General features: G+C 44.9%; 1 protein-coding gene across 1 annotated transcript in view; it reads left to right on the top strand.

Annotated features, from left to right (window-relative positions):
• SLCO3A1 (solute carrier organic anion transporter family member 3A1) overlaps nucleotides 1–21,262 on the top strand; it is a 383,290-nt gene that overhangs the window by 21,736 nt on the left and 340,292 nt on the right. The window lies entirely within an intron of this gene.

Genomic DNA, 21,262 nt, shown 5'->3' with positions numbered 1-21,262 from the left:
GCTTTACTGTAACAATATATGAAATCTGCTACACAAAAACCTCTTTAAACATGCCTAGAATCGCTCTGAAAATCTGCTTCAAAAACCTCTAGCGTTTTGCAGATCTGCTAGAGGTTTTTGGTGTGCACTGGGCTTGACTCCTTGGTTTATAAAACCACCATCTCCGACTCCGGGTCCCCACAAATGACTCCGATTCCGAAGCCCTGCTTGTATATACATTATTAGCAGGGCTAAGTCTGCAAAAATAAAATAATAAACCAATCAAAATAGAAAATTACTTGTGCTGCTGTAATAATGCAGTCAACATATTTTTAAAACCAGCTATACATATCTGATTGTGACTGTACACAGGAATCTTTTACATATAATAAATAACATCTCTGCTGTGTATCCGATGACTAGTTGTGTCAGGCTAGATGCACACATAGCAGAAACGCTAGCGTTGCGGAAAACGCTGAGTTTTTGCTGCTAATGGAAGTCTATGGGCCTCAGGAAAAAAATGCATATACAAAATGCATATGTGTTTTCTACACGTTTTCAAATCTGCATTTTTAAAAACTCTATTTTTGTTGCATAATATTCATAGATGCATTAAAAAGGCACATAATAAAAGTCAATGGAAACACACTGGTATCCGTTTTCATGCATTTTCCATGTGTTTTTCTATGCATTTTTTTAAAAATGTTATGATGTATTTCCGCTTCCTGTTGTCTTCCTAGTGATTTGCATAAAACGCAAAACAAATCGCATATGAGTTTTGTATATTCGAACCACAAACACATTTAAACGCAAGCAAAGCGCTTAAAAAATGCATCTGCGGTAAAAACCGCTAATGCAAAAACGCAGTCTAAACGCAGCAAAAACACACAACATTAACATAAAACATGACATAAAGCGCAGCCTTTCACGCTATGTTATGTGTGCATCTAGCCTCTCTAGAAGGGATGGCCAATGACATGCAAATAATACGAACCTTATTATACAGACCACGGTTTAGGGCATTTCACGTTGGCAATGACTGGCTAGGATGGTAGACAGGGTAGAGTGTCAGCTTCCTGGCCAAAGCCATCTTAATAAAGCTTTAACATTCCCAAGCTTTATCAGTGATGTAATGCCTTTAACCACTTGCCGACCGCACGCTTATACCGTGCGTCGGCAAAGTGGCAGCTGCAGGACCAGCGACGCAGTAGTGCGTCGCCAGCTGCAGGCTGATTAATCAGGAAGCAGCCGCTCGCGCGAGCGGCTGCTTCCTGTCAATTCACGGCGGGGGGCTCCGTGAATAGCCTGCGGGCCGCCGATGGCGGCTCGCAGGCTAAACACAAGCGGAAATAATCCGCTTTGTTTACATTGTACGGCGCTGCTGCGCAGCAGCGCCGTAAGGCAGATCGGTGATCCCCGGCCAATCAGCGGCCGGGGATCGCCGCCATGTGACAGGGGACGTCCTGTCACTGGCTGCACAGGACGGATAGCGTCCTGTGCAGCCCGGATCACTGGGCATGACAGGTAGGAGAGGGAGGGGGGGAATTTCGCCGCGGAGGGGGGCTTTGAGGTGCCCCCCCAACATGCCTGCAGGCAGGAGCGATCAGACCCCCCCTGCACATCATCCCCATAGGGGGGAAAAAAGGGGGGCGATCTGATCGCTCTGCGTGCCCGCTGATCTGTGCTGGGGGCTGCAGAGCCCACCCAGCACAGATCCCAACAAACAGCGCTGGTCCTTAAGGGGGGGTAAAGGGTGGGTCCTCAAGTGGTTAATGTTACATACTTTCAATCAACAAGGTTGTTATATGTAAATTAGTGGAGTCGAGTCTGATGATTTTTGTACCGACTCCACATGTATCCTGTCTCTTGGGACAGATAGTGCATGAAACTAATTCCACAAGGGAGCTGCAAAATACATCAATCTGCATTATGCACACACCAGCATAAGCTGTGTATGCTGACAATGGTCACAGGGAAAGAGGGAGAGCACTGGATTAAACCCTGGCCACAAAGGTTAGGGCTTTTCACACTGGCACGGTGCAGTGCGGCATTTACCGCAACCTAACGCTAGGGCAATGAAAGTCTATGGGGTAGTTCATACAGTGTGCGGTGTGCCGTGCCAGGAGGAACCCTATCTAACACCAGCGTAAAACCTGCATTAACGGCTGACTTGCGCAGTGACATGTGGTGGACCAGAAGTCCTGTAAGTCTATGGCAATGCGCAAGTTTAAAAAAGACCTCCGCAAATTTTTAAGCGTTGTGCATGCGTATACAACAATACACTTCCACACATGTAGTGAGCATCACTTCCCCTGGACCGCTTCGCAACTGCAGAGATGCCGTGTGAAACCGGCCTTAATTGCAAGAAAAAACACAGAGTCCAGGCTCACCTCAAGTTAGGACAAATAAATAAGGTATGTTTGCTGCTTTCAAAAGTGTTTTTTTTTTTTTTTTTTTTTTTTTTTAATGCTTCCTCTTTTGTTCCCATTTTATATTGTTTTTCTGCACTGCTTATCGTTCCTGTGCAGTGCCTTATCAACACTTCAGACCTTTACATTTAATATAGCTGCCTGTCAAAGCCCTGGCAACCATTAAGTGTTGGCAATGGGAGATATCCTCCCTACTCCACTATCACACTTGAATGACTTGAATGACAAGTATATATAAACATCTCAAAAGCTTTAGGTCTTCAAGATTTATATAGCTGCCGTGACTCCTTTGTGGCCATGCTTGATCACAGTGGTTGGCTTCTTGGACGGCACATGTTATTCTTGGAACATTTGTAAAGGGAACTATAGCAGGTATTTGTTCACTGACAACTATAGAAATAGCTGCCAAAGTGTGGGCGCCAGCTGTTATTTTCATACTGTATGTACATTAGCCTGTAGGCTTCTAGAATCTGTTCAGTGTAAGCGTACACACACTGGATGTTATTTTGACACATTATATTATTTTGACATATTAGTTGTGTCTGTGAACAAAAGTTGCTAATATTTAGTGAATGGTGGCATTTGCAGTTTGTATCTTTATATCTGTGGGTGGCAAGAGACACAGCTGTGTATGACCATTCTTGGAGGGAATAATGGTGCAGATAGGCTTAAAAGCTGCTGCACTATAGTTTATAAAGGCATAAGGCCTGGGACCCACTGGCGGCGCTTTTTGACGGATCGCAAAACACTGGCAATTTCCAAAATCATGGATGTTTGCGATTTTATTGCAACCTGCAGCAACTGTGATTTGGACCTGAATCCGAGATAGCTACAAAAAATGCTCTGCAGTGGAACCATCCTCATAGGGCTCCACTGCCGTATTGCTTAGCCAGTCGTTGGCAAAACCCAAATTCCCCTAAAACCCAGCTAGTGGTTCCCAGGCCTTTTCATTGTTTTGAGAGACAGTCCTGTTTCCAGGAATAACAACTGGCTGCATTGGATTTCTTCAGCTAACTGCTACTCTATTACACCGCAGCAGTAGGACCCTGACAGGGCCTAGTTTTACGAACAATGGGCCCCACCACCTTACTTAGCTATGCTCCCAGGGCTCTTCCAGAGTCTTATTGGAGTTGCTACTCTGCTAGTTTTGCTCCTCCATCGGTCCGTGCATTCCCCTCTTCATCCTCGTAGGAGTACCTCTCCTATGTGGCCCGGCATATGTTATTATGTAATAACATGCCACATGCCACAGAGAAATGCAGCCACCGGGACAAGGTCCTCCAGCACCTAAGGCTGAGACACCAAAGTGTGCCCCTCCATCCCTCTCACCCCAGCCTTCACACACTCATTGCTATTAGACTACAGCCCCCAACACCTTAATCTCTAGTTATCTGCTTGCAGTCACTGCCATATATCCCCTTTTCTTATTTCTCTCTGCTTCAAACACAATAGGGGAATTATAGCTGAGTAAGTTGTACACCCCCTCCTACTCTTTGCCCTGAGCTGGAGCTTCTCTGGCCTCTGCCTCGGCCAGGCCCTGCAGCCAGTGGTGGACTAAGAGGGAGAGCACAGTTCCACAGACTGACGGAGAAGTACACTACTCTGCCAAAGTCACTGCAGGGGCCTTAGGAGCATTATTAAGTTGGGGGGTAACTGGGGGGGTGGCTGCCAGCTCTTGGCCCTGGAGCAATAACCCAGGTTGCCCATATGGTAGTGCCGGCCCTAGAAACTGGGTGCGTTTATCTCTCCTCTCATTTAATGTTGCTTAGGGTGCTGACAAAGCATGTGTCTGAGGATTCCTCTGCAGACTGTGAGAAAACGCGTGAGGAAATGTACTGCTTAAACCTCATACACATATGTGAGACATGTTGCCCGGCAGCAATCAGGACTTGATTCCTCAGACAACAGTGTGGGACCAATGCTGTATAGATGCATTGCTATCCTCCAGGCTAGTAACACATTCTGTTGCTACGCTGGGGGGAGGGTGTCAGACAGAGCCGTGCACAAGAAATGTCTTAGAGGGATGCTGGGAGAGCAATGCCCATTGCTAGTGATCAGCCAAGTTCATCTACCAGGCCCCAGGACTACTGTACACATGCTGTGCTTTCCATAGGCAGTCATTATTGGCTGCCCTTCAATCAAAAAGACTTGTAATTTTTGAGAAAATAGGTTTTTTTAAAAAATTCATACACATTTTTTTTTAAACTCAGTGAAATTACGTTATGCTTAGGTACGTTTAAATACATACAGAGTTTTGAATACAAATAGTATACATTTTAAGAAAACAGACAGCATGGGGTCCCCCTCCCAAGTCTCGTTAGTCCTTTGCCACCCATGCGGACTGGTATAGCTACAATTTGAAGCCTGGATCATGTGGGGCTGATCGGGGGTTCCCCTTCTAGTGCAGAGATGGTGAGCGGCGTTGAGCACGCATTGTGGTGTGTGTGAGGAGGCTGGCTGATGTTAGGGCTGCTGTGTGTGCCTGTGGGAGGTGCTCTGTGTTCCGGCGGGGGTTGCTATGAGTGTGAACCAGGGGGCAGTGTGGCGGGTTCTGGCAGCAGTATATGCGGGGGCCTTGAGGCTTGCTATTGTTAAGTATAGGGACTTTCTATACCTTTAGTATAGCAAGTGCTGGTGCAAGTGCTATACCTTTTAGTATAACAAATGCTATACCTTTTAGTATAACAAGTGCTGATGGGGGAGAGCAGCGGGTGCGCAGAAATCTTCAATCAAGGTCCACAGAAAAATTGATGGGCATCATTGTCAAGGATATTGGCGTGGTTGAGTTTTTATTTCAACTGAACCCTTTGTTGAAATGGGTTGTCACACGCCCCCTGGTGGCCGGACCACACAATGCCTTCCAATCGGTTTCAGCACGCTGATCACCCAATCTCGTGGACGCGATTGATGAGCTGAAACCGCTGGAATTTTGGCAGCAGACAGGCGAGAGGGAAGCTTGTGAGTTACAGTAACACAAATTACACACTATTTCAGGGTATAAAATTGCCACCACCTCTGCAGAAGGGCAGAGGGCCTACTTTAACTGATTCGAAGACCTGCGGATAAAACGGTTAAAACACACTCTATTTTATCTAGCTATGAACAGTAGTAGTGACTCTTTGGAACGCTAGGATTCTTTCTGTGTGGCTGAATAGCAGGGGTAGCTGAACAAATAAATGACTTTTAGAAGTCTTTTATTATGATGCAATATAAATAGTTAATATATACAGAAAATCATTAAAAACAATAATTATAGAGACAATAGTAGCACAGTATAAAAATAAAAGTAAGGGAAGAAATAAATGGATACTTAAGCTCAGGTGAAAATGTCCTTCTGGGCATGCACACGAAGTTCCTTTGTTTCCAGAGCAAAGTTCAAACAAATATGGCCGCTGCTCAGTCCTCAGAGCAACAGCATGCCTTCGTGACAATGGAATTTTGAGGACTCAGGGGAGGAGTCCCTCTCAAGTTCTTTTGAATGACCCACATTTTTGTGTGGGGTCTCAGATTCAGCCCAGGGGCTGGACAGGGGCAGTTACCCTTCTGGGTGGGACATTTTCCATCCACCCAATATGACATATTTCATAACTCAGATTACGCGTCCCGCCTGCACATAACAACCACAGATTCATATTCCTCAGAATATGACAATTCTTAGGACATCAAACTTGATTAGTCTAACATGTTCTTGCATGAGGCAGCTGCATACCTCGGGGACTGGGTATGTCAGTGGCCCCAATTTAATATTAAAATATTCACCAGATCCGGACCAGCAGAATGATATAACTTTCATGCCTCTCATATAAACGGTATTCCTTAAACAGGCTAAAATCATATACTACATTTATGTTTAATGCTGATGGGATGGCTCCACCGTGTCTGGAGCCCTGCTGTGTGGAAAGCTCGCTTTTGCTGGAATCACCAAATGGTATCTTGTCAGCTCAGCAATTCACACCTGGATGTGATTGGTTCCTTGAAGAAACTTCTTTTGACCAAGTTAAAGTGAACCGAGCTCCTTTTTTATCACTCAGGACATTTCTATAGCACATGAAAAATGCATGCCGACAATCTATTTCATTATTAAAATAAACTTTTATTTTACCTTGTGTTTTACATTCAAAGTAGTTTTAGTAGCCTGTTTCAGCAGGCCTGCCCGACTGTCCCCAACCACAGAGACTTCAGGAACCTAATTGTTTTATTGAGCTAATTACCAAGTGGTAAACAATGCCTTTTCATCAGCATAGGGGGTGAGTAATTAGGACTGTTTCTTCAAAGCCATTGTGTGTCTCAATGTGTCAAGATAGCATCTCTGACTTCTGTAAATAAGGAATGTGAGAAGGGGAGGGGGGAACATGGCAGCTTCTATGCCAGGAGAGATTCCAGTGAAAGAGAATGTGCTCAGTTCCCTTTCATTAAACAAACATTGGCCCAGTCAGAGACAAAAGGGGACTTCATGAAAAGAGCTCCACCAGCTGCAAAGAAAAACAGAGACCCCCAGGCTTGACTGCAAGGACCTACACATCCGATTATGATCTGACACGTCCACGAAAATCATGACCCCCCCCCCCCCCCGGGCCCCCACCTACTCCTGTGCACTGAAGGTATAGAAAAAAACTTTGGGGGAGAGAGGGGTACTTTGCTTCACCTCTCTTACAGAGCCCCTCCACATTATGGGCCATGCAAGCTGGTACAGCTCGGGATGTAGAGCCCCATGTGGTCCTTGCTCCGAATTCTGGCCATGCCAGCCTGCATGGGTGACAAGGGGTTAAAGAACATTTGGAGGAGGGAATCCACCATTTTCTTAAAATGTATAAAATGTGTATTTGGAACTCTGTATCCTGTATATTAAAGCAACCACACCAACATGCTATTTTACCAAGTTTAAAGGGAACCTAAACTGAGAAGGATATGAATTTTTCCTTTTAAAATAATACCAGTTGCCTGACTCTCCTGCTGATCCTGTGTCTCTAATACTTTCAGCCACAGCCCCTGAACAAGCATGCAGATCAGGTGCTTTGACTGAAGTCAGACTGGATTAGCTGCATGCTTGTTTCAGGCGTGTGATCCTCTTACTACTGCAGCCAAAGAGATCAGCGGGACTGCCAGGCAACTGGTATTGTTTAAAAAGAAACATTCACATCCCTCTCAGTTTAGGTTCCCTTTAAAGAGAATCTGTATCGCACAATCGCAAACATACCAGTGTGTTAGGGGACATCTCCTATTACCCTCTGTCACAATTTCGCCGCTCCCCGCCGCATTAAAAGTAGTCAAAAACAGTTTTAAAAAGTTTTTTTTATAAACAAACAAAATGGCCACCAAAACAGGAAGTAATTTTGAAGAGGAGAAAACACAGTACCTGGCACCAAAATGCAGCAGGGCAGACACACCAGACCCAGGACCAAGGAGCGTGCACATCCACAATTGAGTTATATCCAGCAAAGTTGAAGACAAAAAGAAGGGGCACCGCTTCTTAAAATTCCTTTATTCCGGTGGGGGAAATAGCAGGTACACAGCAGTGGGGGTGGAAAGAGCCTGACAGCTGTTTCGCTGGTTTAGACCAGCTTCTTCAGAGGCAGAGTGTACAACAAATGAATGTCATTTGTTGTACACTCTGCCTCTGAAGAAGCTGGTCTAAACCAGCGAAACAGCTGTCAGGCTCTTTCCACCCCCACTGCTGTGTACCTGCTATTTCCCCCACCGGAATAAAGGAATTTTAAGAAGTGGTGCCCCTTCTTTTTGTCTTCAACTTTGCAAAACAGGAAGTACATTGATATACAATATGTCCACACATAGAAAATACATCCATACACAAGCAGGCTGTATACAGCTTTCCTTTTGAATCTCAAAAGATCATTTGTGTGTTTACCTTCTGTCCCCTTCTTCTCTCATGCACTGAACATTACAGGCTTCCTGCAGACAGCTCTGCCTGTGCCTGTGTTTGTAATTCCTCAGTATGTGTCAGCCAGCTACTTTCACAGCCTAACAGAGGAGGATTTTTATCCAGCTCTCTTCTATCACTGATAAGATAGCAGAGAAGCAGCTGGCTTACGTAAATAAAACACACACTGGAGTGTGCATAGAGGAACAGACCAGCACGGAAGAGTTGGCAGCCTTCCAGACACAGGCCGACAAGTCTGACAGGGGAAAGATACATTGATTTATTACAGAGACCGTGATAGTACAAAGTGCTGCAGTGAGCCAGTACAGATTAGAATAGGTTTAGGAACTTGTAGGATGGTAGAAAAAACGTAATTTTTGTTACAGAGTCACTTTAAGGCCCTGTTTACTGTGGTCAGTTGCATTGCAAAAAAATTCTGCATGTCAACTCACTGCCCATACAATTCTATGGGCCTCGCGAGGAGAACGCCAGCGCATACCACTAAGGCTGCATCCGAAATGACCACCAGCTCAGTGTGCAGCACCTAAATAGATTTTCTGCACACTTTGCATTCAATTCAGATGCAAATCATATGCAAATCTGCTACTACTTATTATGCAAGCAGGAAACTCAGGAGGAGGGGCTGGGAGCAGCCAACCCGACAGTTACATAGTTACAAAGTTAAAAAAGGTGGGGGGGAAAGTTGCGCTTCCCTAAACACATGCTGCAATTGAATGGTTAATCGCTGTTATGATCGCTTCTGCAGCGTTTACTGCTGACTGCAGTGGTATTGCAAACCAAACAGTTCTAATGTCATTACATGCATTTGCTTGCATAGTTTGGTTTGCACTTAAACTAGTTGCTGATTCCATCTGCAGTCGCTCTGAAGTTAATGACAGTTTAATATGCTTTTGTGTAAACAAACATTGTCTGCTGCAGTGGAGGGGCGGTCCCTTTCCTGCAGGCTGCATATCATTGTCTGCCTTTTCCTGCTATCAGCCTGTGATTAATTACCATTCACTTGTGTGGGAATCTGCAGGTCTGCTCCCATTGGATGACCTCAGTATAAAGAACTGCTTCCTGCAATGCCTCATGGGCTACCATAGTTTCAGACTCTATCTGTTACTCTGCTCGTGCCCCACCTCGTTCCTGGTCCGTGTGGACTGCGCTGACTCCTGCGAAGGGGTCAGCGAGTCCTCCTAGTTCTGCTCTTGTTCTAGAAGTTGTTACTTGCTTGTCTTGTGTCATATATTGGTTCATCGCCAATATATACGCATACTTGCGCATTTTGTTATTTTCCTTGTATCCGTGTTACGTTGATATATCAGTGTTGCTGATATATACGTACACGAACTGTTTATTTCCTGTGTTCAGTTAGTCAGTTTTCCAGCACGTTTTGGTAGTTTGCGCGTATCGTGAACACCCGTGCTGAGCTAGTTATCCTGTTCCTGGTCCTGTTTGTGGATTGCGTTCATCTCTGCGAAGAGATAGCGAATCCTTCTGAGTCCTGTTCCCTGTATTACTCCAGTTCTAGTCAGCGTTCCTGCTTATGTCATATATCGGTTCATTGCCGATATATACATATGTTAGTCAGACCTTACAAATAGTTTCATTGATAGCTGTAATTGTAATACGCTAGGAAAACATACTTATTGTATATTTATCTGTGTTACATTCATCTATCTCGATCCTGCTATTTCCTGTCTCTCCTGTCCTGTCTTTGTGAGGCACGCCATCGCCGCAACGCATTGGCTGCCTCATTCCAGTCTGTCTGGTTTTGGACGCTTGCTGTCGCTAAGTAATCGCTAGCTAGCAAGCGTTCATTCTGTCTACCTGTCCTGATCTCCTCAGTCCTGGTTTATGCGCTCAGCGCTACTTTGCGCTGAGACGTTATTACGAAAGTGTTTGTGGCTGTTCAGATCTGCACCGGCTCTGTGCACCACAATCTCCTATTGGAGTCAGTCCTCTCCTCCACTAAACTGGGGATATCCTGATCCCTTGTGCTGGTGTGTGTACCTCCTTCACGTCAGCTTATGTGTTGTATGCTGACTGTGGAGATTACACCCCCAAGCTTAACAATCGCACAGGCATACGCCGCCTCTGCTAGACTGAAAAATGAATGCCCTGCATCCAAGACAAGTGCTAACATTTATTAAACTAGGAGGAACTTTAGCTTCCAATATGGTTTGCATGCAAAGTATACAGGATCTTCTCAAAAAATTAGCATATTGTGATAAAGTTCATTATTTTCTGTAATGTACTGATAAACATTAGACTTTCATATATTTTAGATTCAAATACACACAACTGAAGTAGTTCAAGCCTTTTATTGTTTTAATATTGAGGATTTTGGCATACAGCTCATGAAAACCCAAATTTCCTATCTCAAAAAATTAGCATATTTTATCCGACCAATAAAAGAAAAGTGTTTTTAAAACAAAAAAAAGTCAACCTTTAAATAATTATGTTCAGTTATGCACTCAATACTTGGTCGGGAATCTTTTCGCAGAAATGACTGCTTCAATGCGGCGTGGCATGGAGGCAATCAGCCTGTGGCACTGCTCAGGTGTTATGGAGGCCCAGGATGCTTCGATAGCGGCCTTAAGCTCATCCAGAGTGTTGGGTCTTGCGTCTCTAAACTTTCTCTTCACAATATCCCACAGATTCTCTATGGGGTTCAGGTCAGGAGAGTTGGCAGGCCAATTGAGCACAGTAATACCATGGTCAGTAAACCATTTACCAGTGGTTTTGGCACTGTGAGCAGGTGCCAGGTCGTGCTGAAAAATGAAATCTTCATCTCCATAATGCTTTTCAGCAGATGGAAGCATGAACCCACTTTTGAACCAGACACAGCGGCAGAAGCGCCTGACCTGGGCTACAGAGAAGCAGCACTGGACTGTTGCTCAGTGGTCCAAAGTACTTTTTTCGGATGAAAGCAACTTTTGCATGTCATTCGGAAATCAAGGTGCCAGAGTCTGGAGGAAGACTGGGGAGAGGGAAATGTCAAAATGCCTGAAGTCCAGTGTCAAGTACCCACAGTCAGTGATGGTCTGGGGTGCCATGTCAGCTGCTGGTGTTGGTCCACTGTGTTTTATCAAGGGCAGGGTCAATGCAGCTAGCTATCAGGAGATTTTGGAGCACTTCATGCTTCCATCTGCTAAAAAGCTTTATGGAGATGAAGATTTCATTTTTCAGCACGACCTGGCACCTGCTCACAGTGCCAAAACCACTGGTAAATGGTTTACTGACCATGGTATTACTGTGCTCAATTGGCCTGCCAACTCTCCTGACCTGAACCCCATAGAGAATCTGTGATATATTGTGAAGAGAAGGTTGAGAGACGCAAAACCCAACACTCTGGATGAGCTTAAGGCCACTATCGAAGCATCCTGGGCCTTCATAACACCTGAGCAGTGCCACAGGCTCATTGCCTCCATGCCACGCCGCATTGAAGCAGTCATTTCTGCAAAAGGATTCCCGACCAAGTATTGAGTGCATAACTGAACATAATTATTTGAAGGTTGACTTTTTTTTGTTTTAAAAACACTTTTCTTTTATTGGTCGGATGAAATATGCTAATTTTTTGAGATAGGAATTTGGGGTTTTCATGAGCTGTATGCCAAAATCATCAATATTAAAACAATAAAAAGGCTTGAACTACTTCAGTTGTGTGTAATGAATCTAAAATATATGAAAGTCTAATATTTATCAGTACATTACAGAAAATAATGAACTTTATCACAATATGCTAATTTTTTGAGAAGATCCTGTATTATACTAGACACTTGCGCCACGGTGAGGCAAACCTCCAGGCAAGTGACCTAACCTAAATTTAAAACCTTGGGAGCAGCTAAGCAAAAAAAATGTGTAACTTACATTTGGTTGAACAGGAGGTTGAACTTGTCTTGGATGCAGGGCATGCATTTTTCAGTCTAGCAGAGGCGGTGTATGCCTATGCGATTAACCATTCAATTGCAGCATGTGTTTAGGGACGCGCAGCCTTTCCCCCCACCTTTTCTTAATTCTATGGGCCTGTTCACAGTAATGGACCAGGTTAATATAACGCGCTGCATGCAGGCTTTGTATTAAAGGGGAACTGAAGAGAGAGGTATATGGAGGCTGTCCTGTTTATTTCCTTTAAATCAATACCAGTTGCCTGGCAGCCCTGCTGGTCTATTTCTCTGCAGTAGTATCTGATTAAAACCAGAAACAAGCATGCAGCTAGTCTTGTCAGATCAGACTTATAAGTCTGAACCACTGAAACACCTGATCTGCTGCATGCTTGTTCAGGGGCTATGGCTAATAGTATTAGAGGCAGAGGATCAGCAGGGCTGCCAGGCAACTGGTATTGTCTAAAAGGAAATAAACATGACAGCCTCCATATACCTCTCTCTTCAGTTCCCCTTTAAAGTCTATGTCCTGTCTCCATTGTAGTTCACAGTCATTACAAGGCGTGTGTTATGCAACTGACCACTGTGAACCTAGCCTAAAACAATTTTTTCTTTGAATTCTTCAAAAACTATTTTTTCAAAAACGACAAGGTCTTTTGACGTGTTCCAACTATTCTCCATACATATGCCTAGAAAATTTGGTGACAATAGCATGTATGGGGACTTTGCAATTATCTGCTAGTAATGACTTCAATGTAAATGAACGGATTTACCAGAAGTAATTATTTCATAATTCAGTAATTCTGACCATCCCTAATAAGAAACACACAGAGCCTGCTACTTTTCTGCACTGTATCTTTTAGCTAAAGAATGAACAATAGAACATTATCTTTTGGAGGCAGTTTCTAAAATGAATATTTTCTCGTTATAGTACATGTCTATTTTAAAAAATGTGGGCTTAATTAATAACTTATTGAAAACAGCAACAGATATCTGCGAAGTGCAGAAACCTGTGGAGAATATCCGCCCTTCACCAGATTAGAGCAGACAGAACAATGGAAGATAATTGCTGATTGATTGTCATAGAGTATTCACGCACACCTACATGCACACACTGCTGCATTTACATTAGTTGTTAGGATCTTTAAAGCTGAAATGTGCAGATGGGAAAATGTCCCTAAAATGCTTATCTCTAAAGGTGCGTACACACGCACTACCGCCGGCAACGAGGGGTCCACCGGACCCTCCTGCTGGGTGGACGTTCAGTCAACAGTAGTGCATGTGTACTCGCTGTCGGCGGACTTATAATGCTGTTTCTGAACAGAAACAGCCTTATCAGTCCACCGACAGCGCGTACAAACGTGCACACTGTCTGCTAAAGACCTCCCAGCGGGAGGGTCCGGTGGACCCGTCGATGCATTTAGTAGTGCATGTGTACGCACATTTTTGCACACATCAGCTGTCGCCCTGAAAACATTCACCATAAATTCTGCTCTGATTTAGGGGTGGGGTAATTTACTGGTGCACAGAACTGAGAAATTGAAGAAAATCTTGTCCCTTTTGTCTCCTAGAGACATAAAAATGTCACAAATGGTCGATAATGGGTGGATGCTGGGCCTGAGTTATATCTGCTTCTTAAAGGAAACTTTAACTCACATAAAAGGGTGCAAAGATACGTGTTGACGCCCGCAATAGCATCCTTCGGGAACACGTGCAATGATACGCGTGGCGGACCGCGAAAAACGAAACCAGCTGGTGGCGGAGGACCAGAGGATCCGTGAGTGACTTTGAGGGCCCAGGATGGCTGCATGGGGCTTTTTTTTTGTTAATTTGAGTTAAGGTTCACTTTAAGCCTCATACGCACGCCGATAACAACCACCTCAGCCGATAATCAGGTGTGTGTACGGCAGTCAGTGACCCCCGACCCCCAACCAGCAAGATATCCACCAGGCGGATCTACTCTCCCCCAGTAACGCCAATCCCCAGCCGATACCATTGTTCCCCCTCGCCCACCATTCGACATCACCCACGTGCTACTTGTTGTCCCTCCGTCAACCCCCCGCATAGCGACGCAGCGTGTCGTCAGCTACACAGCTTAAAACGCGTGTGTGCTGCCTGAACCAACAATGTCGCCCAAGAGGATGAGGCACTGATCCCTGACGGGCGACATCCGTCAAAGATGTCACCTTTAAGTACAGTTGTAGCCATTCAGAGAAATTATCCCGCCCACTTCCACCCTCACCTTGTGAAAAACAAACAAGAAAAACACTTCTGACTGTTGATTCCTGTGCACATTCAAACACATAAAGTGTTATAAAATGAATAAGCTGTCTGTAGCTGTCAATAGCATGGATTACTTTGGCATCTGTTAATCTTAAAACAGGGCAGAACCAAAAAAATATTCTGGATGCCAATTTAAAGGGAACCTGAAGTGAGACAGATATGGAGGCTGCCATATTGATTTTCTCTTTCCTCAGGGCTGACCCTCTGCTTTTAATACCTTTAGACATAGACCCTGAACAAGCTCATGCAGATCAGATAATTCTTTCAAAAATCGGACAAGGTCGGCTGCCTGCTTTTTTGTGGGGTGTTTCAGACACTTCTGCAGCCAAATAGATCAGCAGGATGCCAGGCAACTGGTATTGTTTAAAAGTAACCAAATATGGCAACCCAATTCCTCCCTTTTCAGGTTTTCTTTAAGTAAACCATAGAGATTTTTTTTCATTTAGATTGAATCATTTCTTCAAAGTGATTCACTTAATATTCTGCTTATCAGTGTGTTTGATGCAAATTGACTTCAGATATAAACTTTTGTACCTCCCCACGTGACAAATGTGTTTGCCTTGGGACAGCATTATAATTACTGTATGTGGTCTGCTTATGCCCAATTTGAGCAAGCTCAGTATGCAAAATATGATTGTACAATTTAAGCCTAATGAGCTCATAATATTTCACTATAAATGTTCACTAAAGGGTCACTGATTAATTATGTCTTCTGGAAATGTTATTTCCCAGTTTGATAACACAGATGGCATCACTTGTGGCTTGTGCCATTATTATTGCAAATTATTCAGTAAGCAGGCTAGGGTCAAAATCTAAAGCACTGTAAAAAGCCCTGCACCTTGCTATAATATTTTATAAGTTATTTTTTACATACTAAATACATTAGTGGTTTACATGCTGCTTTTTCCCAAGCTGTTGAGAAATCTTATCTTGAACTTATCCTAGCAAAGATTTAGGCTCCTTGCACACTGCGACGCACCGCAGTACTCTTCGCTGCCGCAAAGGCCATGCAAGTCTATGGAGACTTGCACAGTTCTCGCGACGCAGCGCGCTGGAAGTTTTCATATTGCCTCAATACGCGTGTAACGATCCGCTCAGCTGCCTGCGCAGGCAGGCAGCCTTTTGATCATTATTCAGGTCTGCATGCTGCAGGACTCTGGAAAGAAGACCTTCTGTCAGTTTTGCAGCTTGTGCTTGCTGAGGAATTTGCATACGTTGTCATGCAAATTGCCTGGCCACATTCATTGGAGGCGTGTACTATAAGTACTATGTGTGTCCCACAATGCTTCGCTGCTCATAGAGGTTTGTTCCTGCTGGACTCACCTGGAGTGTCAGCCACTGCTATCTTAGTATAGTTAATTCTTGGGGAGTGCTCCTTGCATTCCTAGTTAGTGCAGTCAGTTTGTGTATAATTTGTACTGCCTATTCTGTCCTGTCTTGTCTGTCGCGATTGCGCTGTCACCAGCGGCGGTTGATAGCGAATCGCTCTGTCTTGTTTGGATCGCACTAGCCTCTAGCGGTAGCGGCTGTGGATCCTTCTGATCTAGTTCCTGGAGTGTAAGCTGGAGCAGCGGTTGCTACCAGCTACCTCATCTGATCTGTCTTGTTTAGATTGCACTAGCCGCTAGCGTTAGCGGCTGTGGATCTTTCTGATCTGTGTTCCTGCTTGGATCACACTTGCTCTGGCGGAAGAGCGGTGGATCCTTTCTGCCTAGTTCCTGTTTCTCGTTTGTCTGTCTTGTCTGATACGGGCGCTTGCTGTAGGCTCGATGAGGTAACCGTTAAGCAAGCGTTCAGGTTCTTTGTTTCGTGTTTGTCTGTTGATGGTTAGTTAGGCGTGCTTGTCTCTATTGTGCTTATCACGTGGAGACCGCGCATAACCGCGTGCACTGTTGCGAATGAGTGCGGTGTTCGCGGTTAGCTAGCGTTTATTATTTTTCCGTATCTTCTCATTGTATGATTTACTGTGCCTTTGCTATACTCGTATTCTGTTCTGATCTGCCTTGTGTCACTTCTGGCAATTGCCGTTCTTGGCGGTTGCGTTTCTGTTTCGCACCTGCTGTTGTGTGTGCGCGGTCGCGGGGTGGCGACTAAATTGGCGCACACACACACATACAACCTGTCCCTTTGCTCGTTCTCATTCGCAATCGCTTCTCTTGCGATTGCGTTCTGCGCTTCGTGCAATTCCTGTCTGGCATTTGTGGAGGTGCAGGGGATTGGTTCCTCTGTGCTCCCCAGCGCCCTCTGCCGACAGGAATTTCCCTCTACTGGTGCTTGCACCAAAAGCTGGGTTCTAGCATCTTGACACGCTTGTGGAGGACCTCCGCAGTGTCAGCGCACATCTTTGTGCGCTGAACACGGAGATATCCCACAATCGTTACATTATGAGCAGCCCAACCCAAAACCCCAGTGTAGAGAGAATTTCTGATTTGTACGATTTTGCTGAGTATGGTTCCTGTGTCTTTAAGAGTTTCAAAGTATTAAATCAGAGACGAAAGAGGATTTTCTCTCTGAATGCGTCAAATTTTGTCTGAATCCTACTTTTCAAATTACTCATCCGTCCACGTCTGCTCTCCAATTAGCTTATGTGCTTTTGAAAGATGATCTGTTTGTATGGGCTCATGAAATCTTGCAAGACAATTCTTGGAATGATAATCTATATCAGTTTCTTACATTTACATTCTCCTACTGGTTTGAGTTGCCTTGCTTGCCACCTGCCCTGTATGAGTGTGTAGTTGCTAATGAGTCAGCTGCTCTACCTACTTCATGCAAAACCATTCAGGCTGCATTTCCACTTGTGCGGTGCGAATCGCCGCGGAAAAAATTCGCATGCGGATGCGAAATTCGCATGCGGGTCCATGCGAATTCGCACAGGAATTCGCATGGATGATGATGCATGCGAATTTAACCATGGCAGTGCTGGTGTGCTTTTCCATTGTTTCTATGCGAATTCGCATGAAAATTCGCATACCAAAACCTCATGCGAATTTCCTATTAAATACATTGTATGCGATTCGCATAGCTGTATGCGGCATGCGAATTCTGATGGCTCTGCCATGCAAATTTTTTCTGCACAGAAAAACGCAAAGGAATCCTGACAAGTGGAAACAGTCCCATTCACTTGTATTGCTATGCAAATTTGCATGCGAAAAACGCATGCGAATTCGCGATAGTGGAAATGAGCCCTCAGTTTGAAAATGAATGCAGTAACTATTCCCCTGTGTCTAAACAGCAGCCACCTAAAGCAGCAAGGACTAAAAGCAGGAAAAAAAGGAAGACTTCTCAGCTGAAAAATCCGTTGCCCATAGCAATTACAAATAAAAAAATTGTTTCTGTAAAGTCTGAAATTTCTCAGTCTCAGGTTTCATTACCCCAAGAAAGGGCATTTGTGGATCCTTTGATAGGCAGAATTATTTTCTATATTAAAGGAATAAGAAAGTCTTTGCATGTTCCTGACCCCAACCCTTATGAGGGTTTCTTGGAAACCGAGTTGTTTGAACCCCCATTTGCTCCATGGGATATTGGAGCATTAATTGAGGAGTTCGAGATTGATTGGAAGGCGTTTTGCGATTTTTACATCGCAAAAAGCGCAGGGATTCTTTATGCTTGTCTTGATTCGGTGTACGATTTGATTGACTCTGATGAGTGTGACAAATGTTTTGTGAATCCGGTGACTTATGTGTGGCAGACGATTTTGGATGAATTGCACACACACCAATCAATTGACTTCAATAAAGAGACATCGTTATCGGATGATTGTTCCTGCCTTTCTGGGGTAAAGCATGTGAGTCTAGATATTGTGCGACCTGACATGAATGGGTGCACTACTGTGGTTGATTCCTGTGCGAATCTTGAAAGATTCTCTCCTGATTGCGTGAAGTTTGAATCTATGCGATGTAATGCCTGTTTCTCAGATGTTCCTGCAGATTGTGATCAACATGAATGTGCCAGTTTTCTCAAAGATATGTGGGATCCCTTGTCATCTAAGAACAGATCTTTAAGATCTTCCATCTATGATCCTGCTATGGGAAAAATTCCTAAACTATGCAGCATCAAAAGTGAAATTAATATGCCTAATAAAGTTTATTCTGTTGATGTCGCTATTTCTTCTGCAGATGAGTCTGTCTCACCCTGTTCACACCTGTAAGGGCCCTTTGCCTGGGGACAATTGCTCCAGTGTTTCGACCCTAGATGCCTTGCAGTCTGCTCCGCAGATCGCGGAGATTTGCGCTATGGAAGCGTCAGTTTCACAACCTAAAGCGATCTTGGATTCGCAGGTTTTGCGTTCTGGCTCCTCGGATTTGACATTGTTAGCCGAATCTAAGAGTGAGACAGCGCTTCGGTTTTGCGAATCTGACTCTGAAACATCTTTGCTGGGTCCAGAGAAAGTTTCTCTGAGCCTGCCCTGTACCATGAATAACAATATGATGTCCAATCACACTGACATTTGTGAGTCCCTTTCTTGTTCTGAGGAAAGTGCTGATTCTGCACCCTGTACTCTGGATGAGTTAAGATGGCCTTGTTTAGAGTCTCCTGCAGTGTCCCTAGAAGCTCGTCTAGGTATTGCCACTATACTCACCTGTTTTTCTGCAGTTTTGGAGTTACAAGCTAGTTTGACTGCCACACAGAATTCTGGGTACAGTGAGAATGAAGTTAGGGAGTCAGTGTGTGTTCCAGTAAATATACCTGTACATTCCCCTCATGATGATGAGATCCAGTCTCAGGTTATGGTGGAACCATTCCTGAGACATCTGCCCTGTCCACAAAATAAAGTTCCAGTTTTGCCCTGTAACATGGATAGTTCAGAATCCTTCCGAGAAAACTTGAAAAATGATGTTCCTGAGGTCTTGTTTGATGTTCTGGAGGTCTCCGAGTTCCTCCCAAAGGGTGCAGAACTTGTAGGAGATGTCTCCTGCCCCCCAAGTCCTTCTGAGGTGTTACCCTCTTCCGTAGGCATTGCTGCCTTGCTGGCTACCTTTTCAGCTCTGATGGAGCTTCACTCATATGTAGTCAATGATATTATTGTCACAGAAATTTCTGAATTTGTATCCGAGTCTTCTTGTGAAAGTCCAGTGCCTGTGACCTCCACTCATGATGATTCTCTGTCCGGTACTGGTTTTGGTCTTGTCGTGCCGGACTCTGAGGTCGGCAGTTCCCCGACATGTCCTGAGGTTTCTCCTGTGCTGGTGTACCCCAGTGTGCTCTGTGACCCAGAAAGCCCAAGTGTGCCTCGGTTACCAGCGTACTCAGATGCTTCCTCGGTGGAGACATGCTCTGATTTAGCCTGCCTGCTTGCATGCCCAGAAGTGGTCCCTGAAAGTCTTGATCTTGATGGGTGTCCTCGTAATTCTGAATCCGGAATTGTCATTGGTTCCATGGGGGTTCTTGGTAATTCTCCATGTGAGCCTGGTGATTGTTCTGCCCTCTTGGGATCTCTGTGGAGCTTCAAAAGGTTCTGGGAGATTCCGGGAGAGATTTTGCTTGGACCCCTGGATAAGATCAATGGTGGCTTTTGTGTTGTAAGGGACACTTCGAACAGGTATTGTGGCAGGTTTGGTATTTTCGGACGCTCCTTGGAAGGTGGTGGGTATTGTCTGGAGGGTGTCGATGGCTTTTTCTCTGGTATCCACAGTCCTGATGGGTGTTACGCTAAGACTGGTAGTACTGATGGGCATGTTTCGGTGGCTTCTGTTTCCGATGAGGTCGGTTTCGGGTGGACTGACTCTGGAATTGGACCTTGTCGGGCTGCCCCGACCTTCATGAGTCTTCAGTTAGAGTTTTTTGGTAACGCCAGTTTTGAAAGACGTCTGGAATTCGTCCCTAGAGGTAGGGGGTACTGTAACGATCCGCTCAGCTGCCTGCGCAGGCAGGCAGCCTTTTGATCATTATTCAGGTCTGCATGCTGCAGGACTCTGGAAAGAAGACCTTCTGTCAGTTTTGCAGCTTGTGCTTGCTGAGGAATTTGCATACGTTGTCATGCAAATTGCCTGGCCACATTCATTGGAGGCGTGTACTATGTGTGTCCCACAATGCTTCGCTGCTCATAGAGGTTTGTTCCTGCTGGACTCACCTGGAGTGTCAGCCACTGCTATCTTAGTATAGTTAATTCTTGGGGAGTGCTCCTTGCATTCCTAGTTAGTGCAGTCAGTTTGTGTATAATTTGTACTGCCTATTCTGTCCTGTCTTGTCTGTCGCGATTGCGCTGTCACCAGCGGCGGTTGATAGCGAATCGCTCTGTCTTGTTTGGATCGCACTAGCCTCTAGCGGTAGCGGCTGTGGATCCTTCTGATCTAGTTCCTGGAGTGTAAGCTGGAGCAGCGGTTGCTACCAGCTACCTCATCTGATCTGTCTTGTTTAGATTGCACTAGCCGCTAGCGTTAGCGGCTGTGGATCTTTCTGATCTGTGTTCCTGCTTGGATCACACTTGCTCTGGCGGAAGAGCGGTGGATCCTTTCTGCCTAGTTCCTGTTTCTCGTTTGTCTGTCTTGTCTGATACGGGCGCTTGCTGTAGGCTCGATGAGGTAACCGTTAAGCAAGCGTTCAGGTTCTTTGTTTCGTGTTTGTCTGTTGAAGGTTAGTTAGGCGTGCTTATCACGTGGAGACCGCGCATAACCGCGTGCACTGTTGCGAATGAGTGCGGTGTTCGCGGTTAGCGTTTATTATTTTTCCGTATCTTCTCATTGTATGATTTACTGTGCCTTTGCTATACTCGTATTCTGTTCTGATCTGCCTTGTGTCACTTCTGGCAATCGCCGTTCTTGGCGGTTGCGTTTCTGTTTTGCACCTGCTGTTGTGTGTGCGCG

Source organism: Hyperolius riggenbachi, chromosome 3 (genome assembly GCF_040937935.1).
Source record: "Hyperolius riggenbachi isolate aHypRig1 chromosome 3, aHypRig1.pri, whole genome shotgun sequence".
Lineage (NCBI taxonomy): Eukaryota > Metazoa > Chordata > Amphibia > Anura > Hyperoliidae > Hyperolius > Hyperolius riggenbachi.
This window is presented reverse-complemented; position numbering and strand designations above follow the sequence as displayed.